Source organism: Aquarana catesbeiana, linkage group LG08 (assembly GCF_042186555.1).
Source record: "Aquarana catesbeiana isolate 2022-GZ linkage group LG08, ASM4218655v1, whole genome shotgun sequence".
Taxonomy (NCBI): domain Eukaryota; kingdom Metazoa; phylum Chordata; class Amphibia; order Anura; family Ranidae; genus Aquarana; species Aquarana catesbeiana.
In genome coordinates, this window is record NC_133331.1 from 259567287 (window position 1) to 259590961 (window position 23675).

The 23675-nt window shown below is 41.9% G+C and overlaps 1 protein-coding gene across 4 annotated transcripts in view; it reads left to right on the forward strand.

Moving 5' to 3' along the window:
- The first annotated feature begins 5455 nt into the window (after positions 1 to 5455).
- LOC141106378 (membrane-spanning 4-domains subfamily A member 4D-like) overlaps positions 5456 to 23675 on the forward strand; it is a 53455-nt gene continuing 35235 nt past the window's right edge. The window contains exons 1-2 of one of the 4 annotated variants that reach the window (XM_073597110.1): positions 5456 to 5624; positions 6373 to 6541. The gene's annotated coding sequence lies outside the window, so the exon portion shown is untranslated. Of the gene's footprint in view, positions 5625 to 6372; positions 6542 to 14284; positions 14795 to 20046; positions 20167 to 23675 lie in introns of those variants that run through there. The other 3 variants (XM_073597112.1, XM_073597109.1, XM_073597111.1) reach the window with 3 other exon arrangements.

Below are 23675 nucleotides of genomic sequence, written 5' to 3' on the forward strand. Positions count from 1 at the left end.
TTTTTTAAAAAACGGCTATTTTTTCGGTAGCAGTGATTTTTTTTAATGCTTAAAGTGAAACAATAAAAATTAAATATTCCTTTAAATATCGTGCCTGCGGGGGTGTCTATAGTATGTCTATAAAGTGGCGCATTTTTCCCGTGTTTAGAACAGTACCACAGCAAAATGACATTTCTAAAGGAAAAATTGTCATGTAAAACTGATCGTGGCTGTAATGAATTGTCCGGTCTTGGCAATATAGAAAAAACTCATTGAAAAAAAGAGCATGGGATCCCCCCCAGTCCATTACCAGGCCCTTCGGGTCTGGTATGAATATTAAGGGGAATCCCAAACCAAAATTTAAAAAAAAATTGCGTGGGGGTCCCCCTAAAATCCATACCAGGCCCTTCGGGTCTGATATGGAAATTAAGGGGAACCCTGCGCCAATTTTTTTTAAAAAATGGCGTAGGGGCCCCCTCAAAATCCATACCAGATCCTTTTAAGGGGAACCCTGCGCCAAAATTTAAAAAAATGGCATAGGGGCCCCCCAAAATCCATACCAGACCCTTATCCGAGCAACCTGGCAGGCCACAGGAAAAGAGGGGGGGACAAGAGAGCGCCCCCCTGAACTGTACCAGGCCACATGCCCTCAACATGGGGAGGGTGCTTTGGGGAAGCCCCCCAAAGCACCTTGTCCCCATGTTGATGGGGACAAGGGCCTCATCCCCACAACCCTTGCCCGGTGGTTGTGGGGGTCTGTGGGCGGGGGGCTTATCGGAATCTGGAAGCCCCCTTTTAACATGGGGACCCCCAGATCCTGGCCTCCCCCCTGTGTGAAATGGTAACGGGGGACAAACGGGGTACCAAAAAAAAAATCTGCCACCGATCCTCCTCCATGGGAGGCTCCTGCCGTGTGAAGCTTCGTTCTTATATAACTGAGGGCAGGGCCATCCGGGGATGTACCCGGGTGACCCCACCCCCTCTGACGCCACGGGGCCTTCCCCGTGGCGGATTTATTTTTTATTTTTCGGTCCGTCGGCAGAGCGATACAAGAAGATGAATGGACATCGTGGGACATTTTTATTTTTTTATTTTTTAATAAAGGACTTGTCCCAAGCTGTGTCTTGTTTTTTTTTAACACTTTGACACTTTTTTTGTGAAATGGTAGGGGTACATTTGTACCCCGTTACCATTTCACACAGGGGGGAGGACGGGATCTGGGGGTCCCCTTGTTAAAGAGGGCTTCCAGATTCCGATAAGCCCCCCGCCCACAGACCCCCACAACCACTGGGCAAGGGTTGTGGGGATGAGGCCCTTGTCCCCATCAACATGGGTAGCCCCCCAAAGCACCCTCCCCATGTTGAGTGCTCGGATAAGGGTCTGGTATGGATTTTGGGGGGACCCCTACGCCATTTTTTTTAAATTTTGGTGCAGGGTTCCCCTTAAAATCCATACCAGACTTGAATTATTGTTTCTTTTTAATCATGCTTAAATAAAGATAATTAACTTTTAAATATTGGTTACTGTTGTGCCTATAAAGTCCAATTTTCAATGTTTTGCAATAGTTTTTTCAGTTAATCAGGACGTGGCACATTTCTACCTTGGTATCACAGCACCATGCTTCGGTGATACTAAATAACTCAATTTCAAATTCAGATGTATAATAGGTCTGGTTCAGTGAGTGCCTATAAACATATATACAGTGCCTTGAAAAAGTATTCATACCCCTTGAAATTTTCCACATTTTGTCACGTTACAATCAAAAATGTAAAAGCAAATGATAAATGGTTTTCAAACTTTTTTACAAATAAATATCTGAAAACTGTGATGTGCATTTGTATTCAGCCCCCTTTACTCTGATACCCCTAACTAAAATCTAGTAGAACCGATTGCCTTCAGAAGTCATCTAATTAGTAAATAGAGTCCACCTGTGTGTAATCTAATCTCAGTATAAATACAGCTGTTCTGTGAAGCACTCAGAGGTTTGTTAGAGAACCTTAGGGAACAAACAGCATCATGAAGGCCAATGAACACACCAGACAAGTCAGGCATAAAGTTATGGAGAAGTTTAAAGTAGGGTTAGGTTTTAAAAAAATATCCCAAGCTTTGAACATCTCACAGAGCAATGTTCAACCCATTATCCGAAAATAGAAAGAGTATGGCACAACTGCAAACCTAACAAGACATGGCCATACACCTAAACTGACAGCCCGGGCAAGGAGAGCAATAATCAGAGAAGCAGCCAAGAGGCCCATGGTAACTCTGGAGGAGCTGCAGAGATCCACGGCTCAGGTGGGAGAATCTGTCCACAGGACAACTATTAGTCGTATGAATTTGGCCTTTATGGAAGAGTGGCAAGAAGAAAGCCATTGTTGAAAGAAAGCCATAAAAGGTAACGTTTGCAGTTTGCGAGAAGCCATGTGGGGGACACAGCAAACATGTTGAAGAAGGTGCTTTGGTCAGATAAGACCAAAATTAAACTTTTTGGCCTAAAAGCAAAACACTATGTGTGGCGGAAAACTAACATTGCACATCCCCTGAACGCGGCAGCAACATGTTGTGGGGGTGCTTTTCTTCAGCAGGGACAGGGAAGCTGGTCAGAGTTGATAGGAAGATGGATGGAGCCAAATACAGGGCAATCTTAGAAGAAAACCTGTTATGCTGCGTACACACGATTGGGATTTTGGTCGGAAAAAGATATAATGGCTTTTCCAACGGGATTCCGCTCAAGCTTGTCTTGCATACAGACGGTCACACAAAAGTTCTCTGAACTTTCGACCGTCAAGAATGCGGTGACGTACAACACTACGACGAGCCGAGGAAATGAAGTTCAATGCTTCTGAGCATGCATGATTTTTTTTGTGCATCCGAATTGCATACAGACGATCGCTTTTTCGGATAGGAAATTTGTCCGACCGAAAAATAGAGAACCTGCTCATAATCTTTTGCTGGCTGGAATTCCGCCAGCAAAAGTCCAATGGAGCATACACACAGTCGCATTTTCCGACCAAAAGCTCAGGTCAGTCTTTTGCTGGCGGCATTTCCGATCGTGTGTACGGGGCATTAGAGTCTGCAAAAGACTTGGAACTGGGGCAGGTGTTCACCTTCCAGCAGGACACCAACCCTAAACATACAGCCAGTGCTACATTGGAATGGTTTAGATCAAAGCATATTCATGTGTTAAAATTGCCCAGTCAAAGTTCAGACCTAAATCCCATTGAGAATCTGTGACAAGACAGAGCTTGAGCTATTTTGCAAAAAAGAATGGCCAAAAATGTAATTCTCTAGATGTGCAAAGCTGGTAGAGACATACCCAAAAAAGACATGCAGCTGTAATTGCAGAACGGTGGTTCTACAAAGTATTGACTCAGGAGGGGTGAATAGAAATGCACGCCACACTTTTCAGATATTTATTTGTAAAAAACGTTGAATACCATTTATCATTTTCCTTCCACTTAACAATTATGTGCCACTTTGTGTTGGTCTATCACATAAAATCCCAATAAAATAAATTTACATTTTTGGTTGTAACATGACAAAATGTGGAAAATTTCAAGGGGTATGAATACTTTTTCAAGGCACTGTAGTTTGACTATACTGATGTCATAGATGTATAAATTATAAATTTATATTGATATACCTTCATTGTGAATGTGTTTATTAGATGTACAGGAAGATGATCCCCGGATGATAGCAAGCAATTCAAAGCTATTGTTTCTAATTTTTAGGGATTCTTTAAAGCCCCTTTCCCACATGCCTACAGTTTGTTTCATCAGTTCTTTATATCCACTTAACCAAATTAGTCAAATTTTTGGTTTACATGATTAAAAAACAATTTTAGTCCTGAAGATTAGTTAAAACCCCCAACCATTATATATTTTCTGAAAGCAAACATCGCTTGGGGAGAAAAAATTTGGGGAGGTTCCAAAGTTTTACGTCACATGATATTAGCGGTTTATAAAATGCAATATTTCCGTAAAAAAAAAATACTTAAAAGTTAATTTTAGGGTACACAAACACAATATTTTAACATTTTTTTGGGTAAAAGTTGCACCAAGCAAATAGATACCCAACATATCAAGCATTAAAATTGCATGTACCTGTGAAACAGCAAAAAAAGTCGATACCCTATATTTTCCAAAGTAAAGTAACACATGCAAGAGTTGACACAGCTGCACACCCCAAAAAGCATTGCAAAATTACCATAGTGGAAAAATATTTCTGAAACAATGTTTAGTAACCATGTTTAGTAAAAATATTATTTAATTCAGACATAGAATGCATTACATAAATACAATCAATATCACATAAAATTTCCAGTAGTCGATATCAGCAACAACAAAGGACCATCTCCCATGGCAATCAATTCATTGAAAAAGTTCTAATTGAACAGTTACATTGTATCAATACTATCCATATGAATCCCCATGAATACCCCAATGCATTTCGACCCTTTTTCCTTTTCTGGTCTTCTTCAGGGGGGTTTTAACTTCTAAAGAGATACATCAAAAAATTCCATTAGGATTTTCTACAATATATAAAACATAACAGATCATTTCATGATATTTTGAAAGTTTTTGAAAGTACATCTCCATACATATGGCGAAGTATTTACCATTTGGGAATAGGAAAGTGGGCTTGTGTCGCATAGTTTTAATTAATAAAAACCGTTGCGTGCGGTGGTCCCACAATGTTTGCTCATACCCTCTGTCGTGTCCATAGTCCACGGGGCTTGCAAGGAGCCACGCATTTGGACCCAGTGAGGAAGGTGTAGGGCGAGGCACCTGTAATTTGATATTTGTAAAAATTAGTATATAGTCAGCGGGTGTCGGGTGGGTGTTCCTTATTGTTCTATATAGCCAGACTGCTTAATATTCAAAACAATTAATAGAGTGGTCTCGACTAATATTGTCCCTTTGCTCATATTTTAATAATTTTTGGATCTAAATTGTGATATGTGAATGTATGATAGGTTGAACTAAGTTTATAGAGTACTTGATGAAAAAAAAACCACTTTAAACAAGCTCTACAGTTTCATGTCTCACCTTACAAAGGTGATAATACTGGGTGGTGGTGTAGTGTGTGTAAAAAAAACTAAGTGAAGGGATCTATGTGATAAGGTGTGACATAAATAAAATGTTGTTGACCAGTGCCAAAAGCATGGGGTCTGTGTAATGAAATATAGCATGATAAAGTGTTGTTGATGTGTGCCAAAAACAAACAAAGACTTGTAAAAAAATATAACAAACATGTGAAAAAGGGAAAAGGTTTGACCTGCGCATGCGTGAAATGTCATGACGTCACGCATATTGCATCGGGGAAGACGGCTGTCGCCGGGGCATCGCCTTCCGGAACGCCGAGGGGGCCACTCCAATACTGCCAATCTGCGGTTGGGTCTCCAGTTGCAGGGGGAGGATGTGGGGTGGAGATGAGCACCTGTGACCAAGAGGCAATTAACTCTATTAAATAAAGGTGCAGCTTCCTGAGGATGTTCAGATGATCCCTGGATTGCTGCTGTGGGGTGGAGATGAGCACCTGTGACCAAGAGGCAATTAACTCCTATAAATAAAGGTGCAGCTTCCTGAGGATCTTGAGGTGATCCCTGGATGGCTGCCAACACATGCAGGAAGGGTCAGAACCAACAAGTAAGTGCTTGTATTGGATGAGTCCTGCCAGCCGCAGCTCACACAGTATGGAATACATTCATATTTTTTATGATTTAGGTTTCTCAATACATCTATCACATTGACATCTTATACACATAGCCCAATAATAAGTAATAATAACAGTATTATCATTTTAACCACCTGTTTATAACCTTGGATATTCCTTTATTAGGCACTTCACATTACTTCACCTTGTATAGATTGTTTTCACCATCACACATCACTAGCCTTCTTAGTTCTTTTCCCTTTTTCACATGTTTGTTATATTTTTTTACAAGTCTTTGTTTGTTTTTGGCACACATCAACAACACTTTATCATGCTATATTTCATTACACAGACCCCATGCTTTTGGCACTGGTCAACAACATTTAAATTTATGTCACACCTTATCACATAGATCCCTTCACTTAATTTTTTTACACACACTACCCCACCACCCAGTATTATCACCTTTGTAAGGTGAGACATGAAACTATAGAGCTTGTTTAAAGTGTTTTTTTTTTTTTTTTCATCAAGTACTCTATACACTTAGTTCAACCTATCATACATTCACATATCACAATTTAGATTGAAAAATTATTAAAATATGAGCAAAGGGACAATATTAGTCGAGACCACTCTATTAATAGTTTTGAATATTAAGCAGTCTGGCTATATAGGACAATACGGAACACCCACCCGACACCCGCTGACTATATACTAATTTTTACAAATATCAAATTACAGGTGCCTCGCCCTACACCTTCCTCACTGGGTCCAAATGCGTGGCTCCTTGCAAGCCCCGTGGACTATGGACGCGACAGAGGGAATGAGCAAACATTGTGGGACCACCGCACGCAACGGTTTTTATTAATTAAAACTATGCGACACAAGCCCACTTTCCTATTCCCAAATGGTAAATACTTCGCCATATGTATGGAGATGTACTTTCAAAAACTTTCAAAATATCACGAAATGATCTGTTATGTTTTATATATTGTAGAAAATCCTAATGGAATTTTTTAAAGTATCTCTTTAGAAGTTAAAACCCCCCTGAAGAAGACCAGAAAAGGAAAAAGGGTCGAAATGCATTGGGGTATTCATGGGGATTCATATGGATAGTATTGATACAATGTAACTGTACAATTAGAACTTTTTCAATGAATTGATTGCCATGGGAGATGGTCCTTTGTTGTTGCTGATGTCGACTACTGGAAATTTTATGTGATATTGATTGTATTTATGTAATGCATTCTATGTCTGAATTTAATAATTTTACTAAACATGGTTTCTAAACATTGTTTCAGAAATATTTTGCTGCTTAAAAGCCCCCTGGGGAAATTTTTCCACAACGGTAACCCTATATTTTCCATAGGTGATGCTTTAAAAGCCCCTACAGTTTATCGTTACCCATGAGCTTTGGTGCTGAAATTATTGAACTCACTCTGGCGTGTGCAGTGACATGTAACATGTGTAGCACAAGTGCCTTTTTTTCTTTTATGTAGGCATCCCAACGATTGCATTTTTGTATGTATGCCTGCGTATGTGGGGTGGGGAGGCTCAATTTTTTTTTTACATTTCATGAGTTTTTTTTAGTTATGTATATCACTTACCCCCGAAGGAGCTGCTGGTTTTGATTGGGCTTACCGTTACCTCGTGTCCATCACAGGGGTCGCAATGGTGAGGAGGGAAAGAAGAGTATTAAATGATGTCTGCACCAAACACTTAGTTTCTTTCATTGCAATTCTTTTATCTAAAAGAACAGGGATGGAGGATTAAGGGAGATTCAGGTACCTTAGATTGCGAGTCAGGGTATTTCTACTTATCCAGAGGACTAACGGTCTCCTCAACTGGATATAGCAACCACCGGATAGGTCTCTCTCACTGACCTAGCAGCCGGGGGCAATGCTTGAACACAGTCTCTGCCACAGACTTGATGAAAAACACAGAATATCGTTGCGGTTGTTACACAATCCTCTGCCACAGGATGGTGTAACCAAACTTTGATTAGATTTTAAGTTTAGCTGCACAGTACCAGATTCTTTCAGCTGACCTGGCGATACTGCGAGTTAAATAATCCGGGTTGCATCCCCCGATTGGGTTTTCAGGCTCCTCCTGAGATACCAGCGTACTTGGCCCGGTCACCTCTAGAGAAGTCCTCCCCTGGTCTCCTTCAATCGATCGGCTTCTCCCCGCAGGCAAGACAGCACAGGACCAACCCCTGGATCAGTAGGCCCCAAAACTCCTGGGCCTACTTCTGTAGTAACAAAGCCTCAGGCCAGAAGGCCCCGAGACAGCAGAGCTGCCATGGCACACCCTGGGTCAGGAGGGCCTCCAGGTCAGGAACAACTAACCCCGACCAAATGACGCCTGTACCTTAAGTACCCTTACCCAGAATGCACGGCGAGTGAACCACTCCCACCGGGTTATTTCTGAGTAAAAGGGGTACCCAATACATCCAGCCTGTTGCATTTCCAACACTTATCGGTGGCCACAGGGACACCCACGGCCAAGTGAAAAACACAACACAGCTGAACTGGTACAAATGGCAGGAAATTTACCATAATTATTCTGAGCTAAACTACAGCTTCAGACAACTTAAATTTACATAGATAGCACCTGCCTATCAGGAGCAGGGCGCTACATATGATTTTATTGCTATCACATAGGGGACCAATAGTGCTAGGAATGCATTGATGTCCGTTTTTCATCAGTCAACATATGGATGAAAAACGGATGAATGGTCCGTATGTGTGAAAGGGGCCTAATGCCGCGTACACACGATCGGACTTTACGGCATACTTGGTCCGGCGTACTGGATTTCGTCGGACAGTTCGATCATGTGTCGGCTCCAGCGGACTTTGTTTTATCAAAAGTTTGACAGACTTAGATTTGAAACATGTTTCAAATCTATCTGACGGACTCGTGTCCGGTCGAAAAGTCCGCTCGTCTGTATGCTAGTCCGGCGGACAAAAACCGACGCTAGGGCAGCTATTGGCTACTGGCTTGTTTTAGTCCAGTCGTACGTCATCATGTACAAATCCGTCGGACTTTGGTTGATCGTGTGTAGGCAAGTCCGTTCATTCGTAAAGTCCGTCAAAAAGTCCACCGGGCAAAGTATGCCGTAAAGTCCGGTCGTGTGTACGCGGCATAAGAGATAAGTTCAATTTTGAAAAAAATAAATAAATGTACATTTTTTGCAGGTAAAAAAAAGTGCATTTGATATGTTGAAGGAGCCTGGAAAGCATTGCACCTGTGATCAGCAGGTCACTGATGCCAGCTGCTAAGGATGTCAGGGCTTGTAGTTCATTCAGACACACAGAGCCAAACAGTGGCAGCTAGTATGGGGAACTTCTCCCCATACTGCTGTCACCACAGGGGGGAGGGGGGGCAGCGGCTGCAGCATTGGGAACATGTTACATGTTTGACTTTAAAAATGTAACATGTTCCCAAAGTGAACTTATCCTTTAATGACTGGAATAGTACCACTGGACTGGCGCAAAGCCGATGTGGTGCCTATATTTAACCACTTGACCACTGGGCACTTAAACCCCCTTAATAACCAGACCAATTTTCAGCTTTTGGTGCTCTCACATTTTGAATGACAATTACTCAGTCATGCAACACTGTATCTATATGAAATTTTTGTCCTTTTTTTTCACATAAATAGAGCTTTCTTTTGGTAGTATTTAATCACCACTGGGTTCTTTATTTTTTGCGCTATAAAAGAAAAAAGACTGAAAAATCTGTTAAAAAATGCATTTTTCTTCGTTTCTGTTATAAAATTTTGAAAATTAGTAATTTTTCTTCATATATTTTGGCCAAAATTTATACCGCTACATATCTTTGGTAAAAATAACCCAAATTAGTGTATATTATTTGGTCTTTGTGAAAGTTATAGCGTCCGCAAGCTATGGTGCCAATATCTGAAAATTGATCACACCTGAATTACTGACGGCCTATCTCATTTCTTAACATGCCAGAAAAGTACAAATACCCCCCAAATGACCCCTTTTTTGGAAAGAAGACATTCCAATGTATTTAGAAAGATGCATGGTGAGTTTTTTGAAGTTGTCATTTTCCACAATTCTTTGCAAAATCAAGTTTGTTTTTTGTTTTTTTTTCTTTTTTTTTTTTCACAAAATTGTCATATTAGCAGGTTATTTCTCACACACAGCATATGCATACCACAAATTACACCCCAAAACACATTCTGCTATTACTCCCAAGTACGGTGATACCACATGTGTGAGACTTTTACACAGCGTGGCCACATACAGAGGCCCATCATGCAGGGGAGCACCTTCAGGCGTTCTGGAGCGCCCAGGCCAATTCTGACATTTCTCTCCTACATGTAAAAATCATCATTTATTTGCTAGAAAATTACATAGAACCCCAAAACATTATATATGTTTTTTTAGCAAAGACCCTAGAGAATACAATAGCGGTCATTGCAACTTTTTATCTCGCACGATATTTGCGCAGCAATTTTTCGAACGCGTTTTTTTGGGGAAAAAAACTGTTTTGTGCTTTAAAAAAAAAACAAAACAGTAAGGTTAGCCCAATGTTTTTGCATAATATGAAAGATGAAGTTACGCCGAGTAAATAGATACCTAACATGTCACCTTTCAAAATTGCACACGCTTGTGGAATGGCGCCAAACTTCGCTACTTAAAAATCCCCATAGGCGACGCTTTAAAAATTTTTACTGGTTACAAATTTTGAGTTACAGAGGATGTCTAGGGCCAAAATTATTGCTCTCGCTCTACCGATCGCAGCGATACCTCACATGTGTGGTTTGAACACCGTTTTCATATGTGGGCGGGACCTACATATGCGTTCGCTTCTGCATGCGAGCACACAGGGACAGGGGCGCTTTAAAATTTTTTTTTTTTTTTATTGTTCATTTTACTTTATTTATTTTAGTTTGACACTTTTTTCCCCCCAAAAATTTTTTTGATCACTTTTATTCCTATTACAAGGAATGTAAACATCCCTTGTAATAGGAATATGGCATGACAGGTCCTCTTTACAGTGAGATATGGGGTCAATAAGACCCCACATCTCACCTTTAGGCTGTGCCTGAAATAAAAAAAAAAAAAAAATCGTAGCGGTGAGTCGGTAGAAGCACTGGAGGGTGGTGGGAGGGGGGATGTCCCCTCTCGCCTCCCATAAGAATGATCAAGCAGTGTAACAGCCGCTATGATCATTCCTATGGTGTAGGGAATCGCCGGCTGAAAAAGCTGATATCTGAATGATGCCTGTAGCTGCACTCATCATTCAGATATCCCCGCACAAAGCCAAGGACGTCGTATGACGGCAGGCGGGAAGTGGTTAAAACGCTTTTTTTTTTTTTTTTTTTTAACACAGTTGTCCATTTATTCAATTTTTCTAACACATAGCATGTACATACCAAAAATGACACCCGAAATAGATTCTCCTACTCCTCCTGAGTACGGCGATACCACATGTGTGAGACTTCCACATACAGAGGCCGAGTATGGCTGAGCATGGCTGGGTATTGCAGAGTATCGCCGAGTATGGCTGGGTATCACCGGGTATTGCGGGTTATGGCAGAGTATTGCAGATTTTTGCGGGGTATTGCAGAGCATGGCTGTGTATCACCGAGTATTGCAGAGTATGGCGGGTATTGCGGGATATTTCAGGGTATTTCGGGGTATGGCAGAGTATTTTGGGGTATTTCGGGGTATGGCAGAGTATTGCGGGGTATTGCAGGGTATGACAGAGTATTTGGGGGTATTGCAGGGTATGGTAGAGTATTGCGGGGTATGGCAGAGTATTTTGGGGTATGGCGGGGCATTGCGGGGCATTGCAGAGTAGTGAGGGATGGCTGAGCATGGATGGATGGATGTCTCTGTGCAGCTCTGTGGGCACTACAGATGCAGCCCAAAGCGCTGCTACCATCCATCCATCTCCCTCTCCGCTCACAGTGTACCGATCGGTACACAGGAGGGGAGGAGAGGTACCGCATCATGAGATGACGCCTGTTTGTTTACATGTGATCGCTCCGTCATTTGATGGAGCGATCACATGGTAAACGGCCGCGATTAGTGGCCATTTACCGAGATCCGTGATGCGCCGGGTCCTCTGGACCCGGCGGTCACGGATGCTCTCGAGTGCGCGCGAGAGCGGAATCCTGGGAGGACGTCCCTGGACGCCCTCCCGGAGTTAAGCAACCGCCCTGTAGCCTTCATTTGGCTATGGGCCGGTTGTTAAGTGGTTAAAAAGGGATCAAAGTCTTTATCAAGTAACTATAGACCTGTTAGATTAACTTCTGTAGTCGAGAAGATACTGAAGAGTTTAATAAAAGACTACATAGATGAGCTCTTGCTGAAAAAAATATTTTATGCACCAGACAGCATGGATTCATAAAAGACAGAAGTTGTTAAACAAACCTGATTTTTTTTTTTTTTTTATAAGGAGGTGAGTAAAACCTTAGACAAAGGAGTGGCTGTGGAATGTAGTATACTTGGATTTTGAAAAAGCCTTTGACACAGTTAACATTACACATTAGCCGTGTGTGGGGAAATCTACAGGCCTGCAAAATCAGTATGGATAGAAAATTGTCTAAAAGATAGAATTCAGAGAGTAGCGGTAAATGATTCATATTCTGAATGGTCTAAGGGTATTAGTGGTGTATCCCAAGGTTCAGTGTTGGGACCCTTACTTTTTAATATATTTATAAATGATATAGGGTCTGGGATTAACCACTTCAAGACCAGGCCTATTTCTAACATTTGTTGTTTACAAGTTAAAATCAGTATTTTTTGCTAGAAAATTACTTAGAACCCCCAAATATTATATATATGTAGCGGTACCCCCGTAGGGGCTGCTAAGTGATGTGGCCCACCTGTCACCCTGCCCGGCCCAGCATTCACTTCCCTGACACTGCAGACAAGACAAGGAGCAGTGTGTTGCTTTGTTTTTGTTATTTTTATTGAGGGAATTTAACTTGGATGGGGTGTAGGAAATATGAGATGCCCATTGAAATAATAGCAAAGTTTCTAGGGACAACTATGTACACTTCTCAAGACTCCTCCAGCACAACTCTTCACTTCCTATCTTGTGGTTCCAGGAACAGCTAGCACATGGTGGTTAGGCCTGACACTGGCTCAGCCAGGCCTTAGCGATAGCTTTTTGCAGTCAGAGACCGCGGGCCCCTATAATGTAGCAGAAATATAGAAAGTCTCTTTAGTGCTAGCTGTCCTACTGGTGGACTACTTCTCCCAGTCAGTCCTCTTCAAGCCCTGCCAGCCCTCCTGGCTGCAGCTGCCCGACTTCACTGCCCATAACATTGCAATCCACCCTACTGGCTCCACACCCAGCTCTGACTGTTTCCTCTCAGTCCTTTCTGGCATGCCTCTTCAGTCCTCCTGACTGCACATGCCACTCACCAGCCCTCCTGGCTGCAACTTGTGGTTCCCTCCTGAAGACTTGCCAAGCAGTACTAGCTCCTTCTGTCCTCTCTGACTCCTCCTGTCCAGACCCTTCATGCCTTCTTGAAGGGCTTCATCCTGCACCCAAGTCCCAGGCCCAAGGTCACCCCCCCAGACTGGGGAGCTCCCTCAAAGGCCCCGACAGCCTAGTACTACAGCCTCAGTTCTTCCACCCGACCACTCTTCCCCAGCTGGGCTAACCCTTGGTAATTCAAGGAGGTTTGCCCCCTGCCAAACCTAGTTGGGGATTGGTCAGGGCTCTCTGAGTCACCCCACACAGCTCCACCCCTCCTCTTCTTCTAGAATCCTCCAGAAGAAAGAGGGAGGTGCTGGTGAAGTGATGCTGTCTGTGAGTCACAGCTGCTACTATCAATCACTGCCAGCCCACACAGATAAAAAAAAACAGGCCTAGCCCTGCCTAAATTAGCCTGTACTACAAAAATCCTAACTTCTAGCACCTACCTAAGTAGAGGCAAAAAATGGTGGAGGGATGGGACTGCATGTGAAAAGGTTTGGTCTGTCTGACCCAAATATGAAGAACCATAGAGAAAACACCTTGTACCAAAGGTACGGTGAGGGACCCCTCAGAGTCATTAATAGACAGATCAAACCAAGAGTAAAAAAATATAAATTTTATTACAAATTGTCAAAAGCATACATATAAGAACAATACATTTAAAGCATGAGAGCCATATTTGATACCCTGAATATTACAATTACAATCAGAAATTTCATACCGATCTGAATTAAAAACATAAAACCTCCTGAAGAAGAACTTTGAGTCTCTAACATGTAAGGTGTTCTATGCACTGTGTCGATCGCCGCCAGTCCTTTCTGCATCTGGATGGTGACATATCTAGACAATTGTAAAATTCAGGGTATCAAATATGGCTCCCATGCTTTAAATGTATTGTTCTTATATGTATGCTATTGACAATTTGTAATACAATTTAAATTTTTTTACTCTTGGTTTGATCTGTCTATTAACGACCCTGAGGGGTCCCTCACCGTACCTTTGGTACAAGGTGTTTTCTCTATGGTTCTACCTAAGTAGAGGGTGCTACATATATTTTTTTTAGTAGAGACCCTAGAGAATAAAATGGTGGTCGTTGAAGTATTTTATGTCACACTGTATTTACGTAGCGGTCTTTCAAACGCAATTTTTGGGAAAAAATAGACTTCAATTAATAAAAAAAAATGAAACCGTAAAGTTAGCCCACTTTTTTTGTATAATGTGAAAGATGATGTTACACCAATGTAGCGATACCCCCGAAAGAGCTGCTTTTGTTTGTTCAGTCTGTTACATTGTCTTGATCTCCGTTCCCAGTGGATGCCTGTTAAGGGGAAACATGACGGGTGGAGCATGAGCCTGTGACATCATCACGTTGAGCAGCTGACTGGTAGATACCGCGGCTGATTCAAACCTTTCTTACCTGCTTGAAATTATGGACTTTTTATTTGTGTGATTTGTTTTTAAATAAAAACCTCTGCTGGAACATACTGCACCATGAAGCCCTCTTGTGTTCCTCCTCACATGAGATTCTCCAGATCCATGCTTATGTAAGAGTGTCCTGGAAGTGAAGTCTGTGTCCTTGCTGGTTCCTGAATAAACAAGTGGACCCTTCTCTGTCTTCAATCGAAGCAAGTTCACCTGCCGGCAGGCTAATGCACAAGCGCTTCTGATCTCTATGATTTGAGATCCAACGGATCTGGTAAGCAGCCTGTATTTGCATTGTATTCCCCGTATCCCAGATGATTCGAATGAGGAATATGTGTCCTGCTTTCTGAGAATAAGTGAAGGACTTTACATCTCCCAATTTGAAGATTCACTGTGGGATTTCCCGTTTTTAATAAATTCAATTTTCGTTTATTTATTTATTTTTCACATACCATATGGATTTTATGTTTTGAAACGCTACTAATTTTTTCACATGTTTATGTGTTAGAGAATTTATTCACAGTAATATTCATTGTTATTTGTAGTGTTTTTTTGCGCATCTTTTTTCTTTCTTAGTAACCCTAATAACAGCCTCAGCCCCCTCTGGCCCCCCCTGTAAGTTCAATGAACAATGAGAAACACACAAGTTATGATAAAACACAGAAATTGTTTTTACTGCAATATTTCTGTGGAATAATAACAGACAATAACAATATATATTCAAGTGATCAACTAGAGAGTAATAACTGAGATTTAAGAGCAATATAGCTTTCAATCTTATGTTCAAGCTGCTTTCAGGGGATTACAAACCTGAGAATGTCCCCAAGAGCAGAGGCACACTTAAATAGCAAATAAAGCATAATATGACACTAAATCAGATTAGTTATCTTTACTCAGGTTGGCTCTATGAGTCCAGGCAGGAGGAGAGCAGAGGAATGACTCTCTTTGGTGTCAGGCCTCTCTCTTCTGTCCCCTGACACCACAGGCCCAACTTTAAACACTTTATTCAAGTGAACAAGTAATGGCTTAACTTTCTAGATAAACTGTCCCACACACCCAATGCATATGCAGAGCCCTGAGTATAAGTGTGCGGATCCGTATGGCACTATTAACTGCAGTTAATAGAAAAGATAAGATTTGGTGTCTTCAGCTAGCCACTTTCGTTGGTACACTTAAACTCCTGGATAGCGGGCCCAAACACAACTGGCCCAGCTTATCAAGTGAAAAAACAGACAAGATCCTCCTCAGCAAGGTAAGAGGACAATGATGTCTGTATACAGTATCCCAGAAATGGATAGCCCTATCCCTTATTCCTGTGTCACTAGAAGTGCCAGCAAGGTGACTACCAGAAACGATGTCTGTATACAGTGTTCATACTCCTTCTATGGTGCAGTGTCTCGGTTCCCTGCAGATGGGCAAAATGCCCTCTCACCAAATCCTGTGGTCAAGGCCCAAACGAACGTCCTAGAACAGCAGGCTTTTCTGGTGACCCGACTAGTCACCTCACACTGGAACGCTTCACTGCATCTTCAGGAATAAAAATGGAGTCTTTTACTTTCTTGCCCACAGAGAATGCTGGTCTTGGTAGTTTCTGTCACTTTTCAAGGCTATGGGGCCGCTCTGTGCAGGAACTTCATATTCCAGAGTCCTTTGCAGCTGCTTCCTGCAGCTTGTTAAAGCCCCTCTCATTGACTCCTGCAACTGCTCCTTTAATTAGCTCTCTCCCTCCTATCAATAGGGACATAGGGGAGGCTGCAGAGTGAACTGCAGCTCTATGTGAGTCAGCTCATATTACATTAGATTCAGTCAGTGAAAGAGGGAGAAGGATGGTGATGAAAAAGCCCATGCAGACACTGACAGGCAGCTTTCTCCCTCTTTCAGACTGGAAAGCCTGTGTACATTGCAGCAGCCAGCTTGGCGGGCTCACGGAAGAAACAAAACACCCGCTCCCCCGAGTAAATAGATACCTAACATGTCATGCATTAAAATTGTGCACACTCGTGGAATGGCGACAAACTATGGTACTTAAAAATCTCCATAGGCAACACTTTAAAAAAATTTTAACGGTTACCTATTTAGAGTTGCAAAGGAAGTCTTGTGCTAGAATTATTGCTCTTGCTCTAATGATCACGTGTGTAATTTGAAGACTGTTTACATTTGTGGGTGTGGCTATGTATGCATTTTCTTTGGCTCATGAGCACGGAGAGATGAGGTGCTTTTACATTTTTTTTTTTTTTTTTACTTATTTATTTTATTTTTATTTATTTTACACTGTTCCTTTAAGTTTTTTCTGATCACTTTTATTGCTGTCACAAGGAGGGTAAACATCCCTTGTGACAGTAATAGGCAGTGACAGGTACTCTTTATGGAGGGATCTGGGGTCTAAAAGATTTGAAATTCGAGAAAAGAATCCAAGATCAGTGTTTTTGAATACGGAACTTTTTCAAAACTGGTGCCGTTGGCTGCTGAGTAAACTGGAAGTGATGTCGTGGCGTTGCTGAAACGAGCCCCTGCTCGCTCAGTTCCACTCTCCCGACACTCCTCTGCGGCTATTGAATCAGATTGCAGATCGCAACATCTGGTTCAGTCATCCGATGCTCCGGGATTGGAACTACAGCTATGTGCCTTTCCAATGCAGTTGTGATGCTCTGAACTTACAGCCTGCCTGGTGTTTGTTCTAACAGGGATCTCTTTTATTGAAAGGATTACAGGCTCTTTTATACAGTAAAAGAGGAGGTGCATACCTCCTGCTCATATTACTCTGAACATACACCTGTGACCAGAAACCTAATTAACATGGGCTAATTAACTAATCCCTTTAGACAGCCTAGATGACTCAGTCATGACCTTTAGGCAAGACTGGCCATCTTGTAGCACAGTAAACCGAATCAACATTATAACAAATCAACACCGAACTCTTCTTCACACAATAGCAGAGTTTATTAACACAAACAACAATGGGGATCTAATGACTCTTAGATCCCATACTAGACTTATTTACAATACACATTCTAGCAGGCAACAGACAGACAGTTGGAGTTGATGACACCAGCATCTCCTCACAGGATGTGCCCCAACAGTATGAATCAGTCTTATCAGCAGGGGGGCTGCTGGAGGAATCCCCCTCCCTCTACAGGGACACACATCCCAAATGACCACAGCAAAGAGTCCACAACAGAATGAGACAACATACAATATATACATATATACACGATTGAGTCTGATTAGTACAGATCACTAGATTCTAATTTACCTTGCAGAGTATTGTTCCCTTAAAATCCAGGGCCCATAATCTGTTGGCAAGAGGCTTGTGTTCAGTCCCCTCCAATAGCCTCTGTCCCGGGTGAGTCTGTCACAGGCGCTTCCAGGTTTCTACATCCGAGACCTGATCAAAGCAGAATCCAAAACCCGGGTGGAGCGGTGGGAGTCCCCTCCCATTGCTTGTAATACCAGCTGAGTGGCTGCTTAGCCGCATCGGTTGTTATTACAAGAAAACAAACTATTGGCTCAAAAAAACGGTACCGGGTGATGCCTGCAGCTGTACAGGTACGTGATTTTGAGTGAAGTGGTTAAAAGTACCACTTCAGTGTTTGCAGATGACACCAAGCTATGCAGTGGAATAACGTCCTTGCAGGATGTCTCCAACTTACAAGCCGACCTCAATGCACTGTTTAATTGGGCAACTACCTGTATGTGACAAATGAGGTTTAATGTTCATAAATGTAAAGTTATGCACTTGGGGGAATATGCATGCATCATACATACTAGGGGGAGTACACCTGGGAGAATCAATGGTGGAGAAGGGTCTGGGTGTTCTGGTAAATCATAAGCTTAATAATCTCATGCAATGCCAAGCAGCAGTTTCCAAAGCAAGCAAAACCCTTTCAAAAGTCCAAACAGAAAAAAAACAAAGTCAGCGCTGACCCCACAACCAACTCTCAAATGTTCACAGTCTATATAGAAAAAGTTCTCATGGCTCTAGGTGCTGCAGCTCTCTCAAAGATCCACTGGGTGGCGGACTTAATCTGAAATATACAAGGAAAAGAGAGTGCACGGCTGCCCTAGTGTAATTCCATTTTAATGATACAAATGCAAAATCAAACAATAGAGGATTGCACTCACAAACATGGGACTTAGATCGCATGTACAGCAGGATGTATGTCTCCCTTTCTGGCCTGTATAACTGGGTTGGCTCCCAAGAACGAGTGGTGATGGTATGAGAAGTCACTGCAAACTCTGTTTCCTCGTCTCGTCAGGCTGTGTCTGCTGTAGGGCACGCGCATGGTCCAGCCAGCGCTGCATGACGTCACTTGAGGAAGGACAAGGTGAGTGAGATGTCTCCTCTTTAGCTAACAAAAAATGGTTGCCAAGACTACATGTTGCAGAGGTGTGGCCTCCTTCTTCAGGTACCTGAATATTGGCACATTAAAGAGATTGATTTATCAGTGGATGCACATTATATTTCAAATACTTCTGGACCTATTGTGTGAGGAAGTTGTGGTAGCACTATTTTTCACAGCATTGAACTTGTTATGAAGAAGTGGTGGGAATGCTTATGGACTTTGCATTGCAATTTATCAGTTAACATTGTAGATGTGCAACTGGATTATATATTGTTAAATAAAGGCATAGAATTATACACTGAGGTTTCATTTTTTTGGAGGCAAGTTTTGGCTGTTAGAGCACTTAACAGGTTTAGGCAGCATGCAAATCGATCTTGTTAGATACATTCTGTGACCACTTCCTGCCCGTAGGACGTCATATGATGTCCTTAGGTTGAAGTGGTGATATCTGAATGAATGATGCCTGCAGTACCAGGCATCATTTCAATATCTGTGTTTTCAGCCGGCGATTCCCTGTAATATAAAAGCCATCCTAGCAGATATTCAGCTCCTCCGGTGCCTTTCCGGGCTCTCCCGTGTGGCCAGGAACCCGGATTACTGATCCGGCTGCGGTCCCAGATTACCATAAAGCTGGCCAGGGGCAAGATGGTCCCTGGCCAGCTCTATGACCCTGGGAGGCCAGAAGCTATATACTTATAGACCCCAGATATCTCCATAAAGAGGACCTGTCATGCCTTATTTGTATTACAATGGATGCTTACATTTCTTGTAATAGGAATAAAAGTGTTAAAAAAAAAGGTTAAAGGGACGGTGTAAAACTAAAAAAACAAATCGAGAAATCGAGCGAGAGCAATCATTCTAGCACAAGACCTCCTCTGTAACTCTAAAATTGTGCAACATATTATATATATATATATATATATATATATATATATATATATATATATATATATTTATTATAATATATGATTTTTACATGTAGGAGAGGAATGCCAGAATTAGCCTGGGCTGGAAGTGGATAATATTACAACTTGTGGATGATGGAAATTACCAGCTTAAACATACCGTAGTTCCATTGCTTGAATTTCTCTCTGTTACCTTTTTTATCCTGCATGTAATACAACTTTACTGCCTTTTATTTTTATTCTCAATAAATTAATCAGTACTGATTTTCTTACATCAGAGGTCAATGTTACTTGATAAGGAGAAAGCAACAGCTCTCTTTACGATATTAAGCGACCTTTATTAACAAGAGAATCTTCAAGTTTGCACAGAAAGAATACGCAGCAAAGCACAGAGCAAGGTGAGTATATTCTTGGAGCTGTATTCTGGATATAATAAGCAGTGCCTGAAGATCTAGTTTGCTAGGGGATATTGTGTTGGTATGTTGTGTTGTGTTGGTATGGCATGGTGAAAAGGATATAGAAAAAGGAGATAGAGCCCACATCTTGGGTGCCCTTGATACAGAAGTTATTGAAAGACTGCTGGCCTGGGGACGTGACGGCAGGAAAAGATAGATGCGTGTTGAGCAAGTAGAAGAGGGTGACAACCTTTGGAAAAGCCACACAGTGAACTTGCAGACAGTCCCTATCCTCTGCTAGATCTCTTACTGCCCTGTTTACTAAAATGGTCTTGACACCAGATAAGTAATATTGCAGCATAACTGTTTATTTACATATTGCCATGCATTCTACATACTGCACATGTTTAAAATGAATAAGTAATAGTAATAAGTTATGTACAGGTTTCTGAATAGAACCCTCTTCATCTTCATGTTTTAGTGTGGTGCAGTTTGGAGAAATACTGTGGTCACAGTGCTGGAAGTGCTTTGTGTAGAAATGAGTGTTAACAGGTGCAACCAAAGGGTTCAGTATGTTCATTTACTGTGTTTATGCTCTGAGGTTAATCAGGTCCACTATGTTTATGTGAGGGAGCTAATTGTTGAGCTGGTAGAGGAAGGGTTAATACTGCTGGACAGGTGTTTTCACTTTTTTTGAGATAGCACCCTCTGCAGGTCATACCATAAAAATAGGGCTCAATAAGTACCCTAGAAGGGTCCCCTGGGGAAATACTGACAAAATGAAGCCATTATGCTGTCGGTCTGAACCACCCCTTGGAGGAGTCCAGTCGGGGTTCCCAGTGGGGTCTGGAGTCTGTGGATCTATATGGACTTGTGCTACCTTAAATGGATTACGTGGACTTTCGCTACCTTAACTGTTACGGATTATTGCTACTTTTTGTGGATTACTGCCAGTTGTGGACTCTTGCTTTGAGAAGGATTCTTTATGGATTTAGCCACTTGTCTAAGATATGACTACCTTGTTGGGCACTACTTTGGGGCACTTAGAGGACTTTGTACAGCAAGGTGTATGGAAGAAGTCTTTGAAAACTGTTTGTGTGTTACCTGCAACTACCTCAGTAAAAGATCTTTATTGTTCATCTAAAATGCCTGATTTAAAGTCTTTAATCACTTCAGCTCCAAAAGATTTATTCCCCTTCATGACCAGGCCATTTTTTGCGATACGGCACTGCATAACCTTAACTGACAATTGCACAGTCGTGCGACACTGTGGGGAAAAAAAGGGACATACATTTTATTTGGGTACAAACAGAGCTTTCTTTTGTGGTATTTGATCACCTCTGTGTTTTGTTTTTTTTTTTTTTCCGCTATAAACAAAAGACAGAGAATTAAAAAAATAAATAAATAAATAAATTTCTGCTATAAATCATATCCAATAAAAAATGTAAAAAATCAAATTTCTTCATCAATTTAGGCCAATAGGTATTCTGCTACATATTTGTGGTGAAAAAAAATCCCAATTAGCATATATTGATTGGTTTGCGCAAAGGTTATAGTGTCTATAAACTATAGGATATATTTATGGAATTTTTCTTTCTTTTTTTTTTTTTTTTGTTTACTAGTAATGGCACCCAGTGACACTAATACAGTGATCAGTGCTAAAAATCACTGTACTAATGACACTGGCTGGGAAGGGGCTAACATCAGGGGTAATCAAAGGGTTAACTGTGTGCCTAACCATTGTATTTGTTACTAAGGGAAGACATGGATCCTTGTCTCTGCTTTGCAGTAACACATGATCGACGCCCTCCCTACTGACAGAACGGCGACCTGTCTTGTTTACATAGGCAGACTGCAGTTCTGCCTCTTTACTGAACGATCAGCGGGTACCTGTGGACATTGAGTCTGCGGCACCCGCTGATCAGTTCCCGCTGTGTATAATCACAGCGGAGTGAGCCACCAGCGGGACACATTAGCGCCCGATACCTGGAAGTGCACCTGCGCACATCGGCTGCCCTGTAGCAAAAAAATTGCTATAGGGCAGTCGTGAAGGTGTACATGTAAAGCAAATCAAAAGAACAGGGCTTACGAGCAGAAAGATGTCCAGAGGAGACTAGATTGCCATCGCCATTTACTACCACATTTGTGCCACTTGCTAAAGCAGCCAACCAGCAATAATTGCAGAAAAGTTAAAGTGTATACAGTATATACAGAAAAGTCACCCCCTTTAAAATAATCACCCTTTGTTGCTTTGCAGCCTGAAATGAAGACACAGTTTTTGTTTTATCAGCTGTATTTACTCAGTGCAACTTATAACATCCAAGTGAAAGATATAACACCAACGTGTCAGGAAAACCTAAAAAAAAAAAACCCTAAAAGAAACTCATTCAGGTGTAGCTAATCACCTTCTCAATAGCAAACAATGCTATTTGACTTTCAACTGTGATCATTTTGATTAGCTCAGCATGAAAAGAGCTTTCCTGGAGCACTTCAGTCCCTGGTAGTGCAGCTGAAGCAAACAATCAACTATGGGTGGCAAGGCACTGCCAAAAGATCTCCGAGATAAAGTTGTGGACAGGCACAAGTCAGGAGATGGATACAAAAACATTTCAAAGGCTTTATCAATGCTTAGAAGCACAGTGAAGTCTATTATTTAGAAGTGGAAGGTGTTTGGTACAACACAGACCCTCCCTGGATCAGGACATCACTTCAAACTGGATGAAAGAGCCAGGAGGAAACTGGTCAGAGAGACTACCAAGAGGCCTACAGCAACTCTGTAGCAGTTTCAGGAGTTTATGACAAAGAGTGGTCATTGTGTGCAATATCACAAATTCAACACAAATGTGGCTTGTATGGGAGGGTTGCAAGAAAAAAGCCACTCAAGAAAGGCCTCATGTAGTCATGACTAAGCTTTGCCAAAACGGACTTTGAAGATTCTGAGGCCACATGGAAAAAGGTGTTATGGTTAAAGATGGGTTGGGTGTGTTTGAAATCCCACGTGCTTGATCCCACCAGGAAGCCGACACTGCACACGGCTAATCACAGGCAGTGAGACATTTCCTGGTTCGCAGAGATCAGGAAATGTGTCAGCCTTGTTCAGTGTTAGCTTCCTGGTGGGAACGGCACATGGGATTTCAAACACACCCGAGCCCATCTCTAGTTATGATCAGATAAGACTAACATTGAATTATTTGGCCTCAACACCAAATGATATGTCTGGCATAAATCCAATACAGCTCACCATCCAAATAACACCATTCTATAGTAAAGCATGGAGGTGGTAATATCCTGTTATGGGGGTGTTTTTCTGCAGCAGGGACTGGAGCACTTGTCAGGTTAGAAAAAAATGAAGCCTGCGATGTCACTGCTGTCTGGAAGCATCCATCTTCAGCCCTCTTCCTTCCGGGGCCACGGACTTCGGCTCTGTGACTAACCGGAGTCGTATGACATTACTCTCGTGAGTCACCAGTCACAGCACAACCCCTTTAGAAACTGCATGATCGCACCCTTTC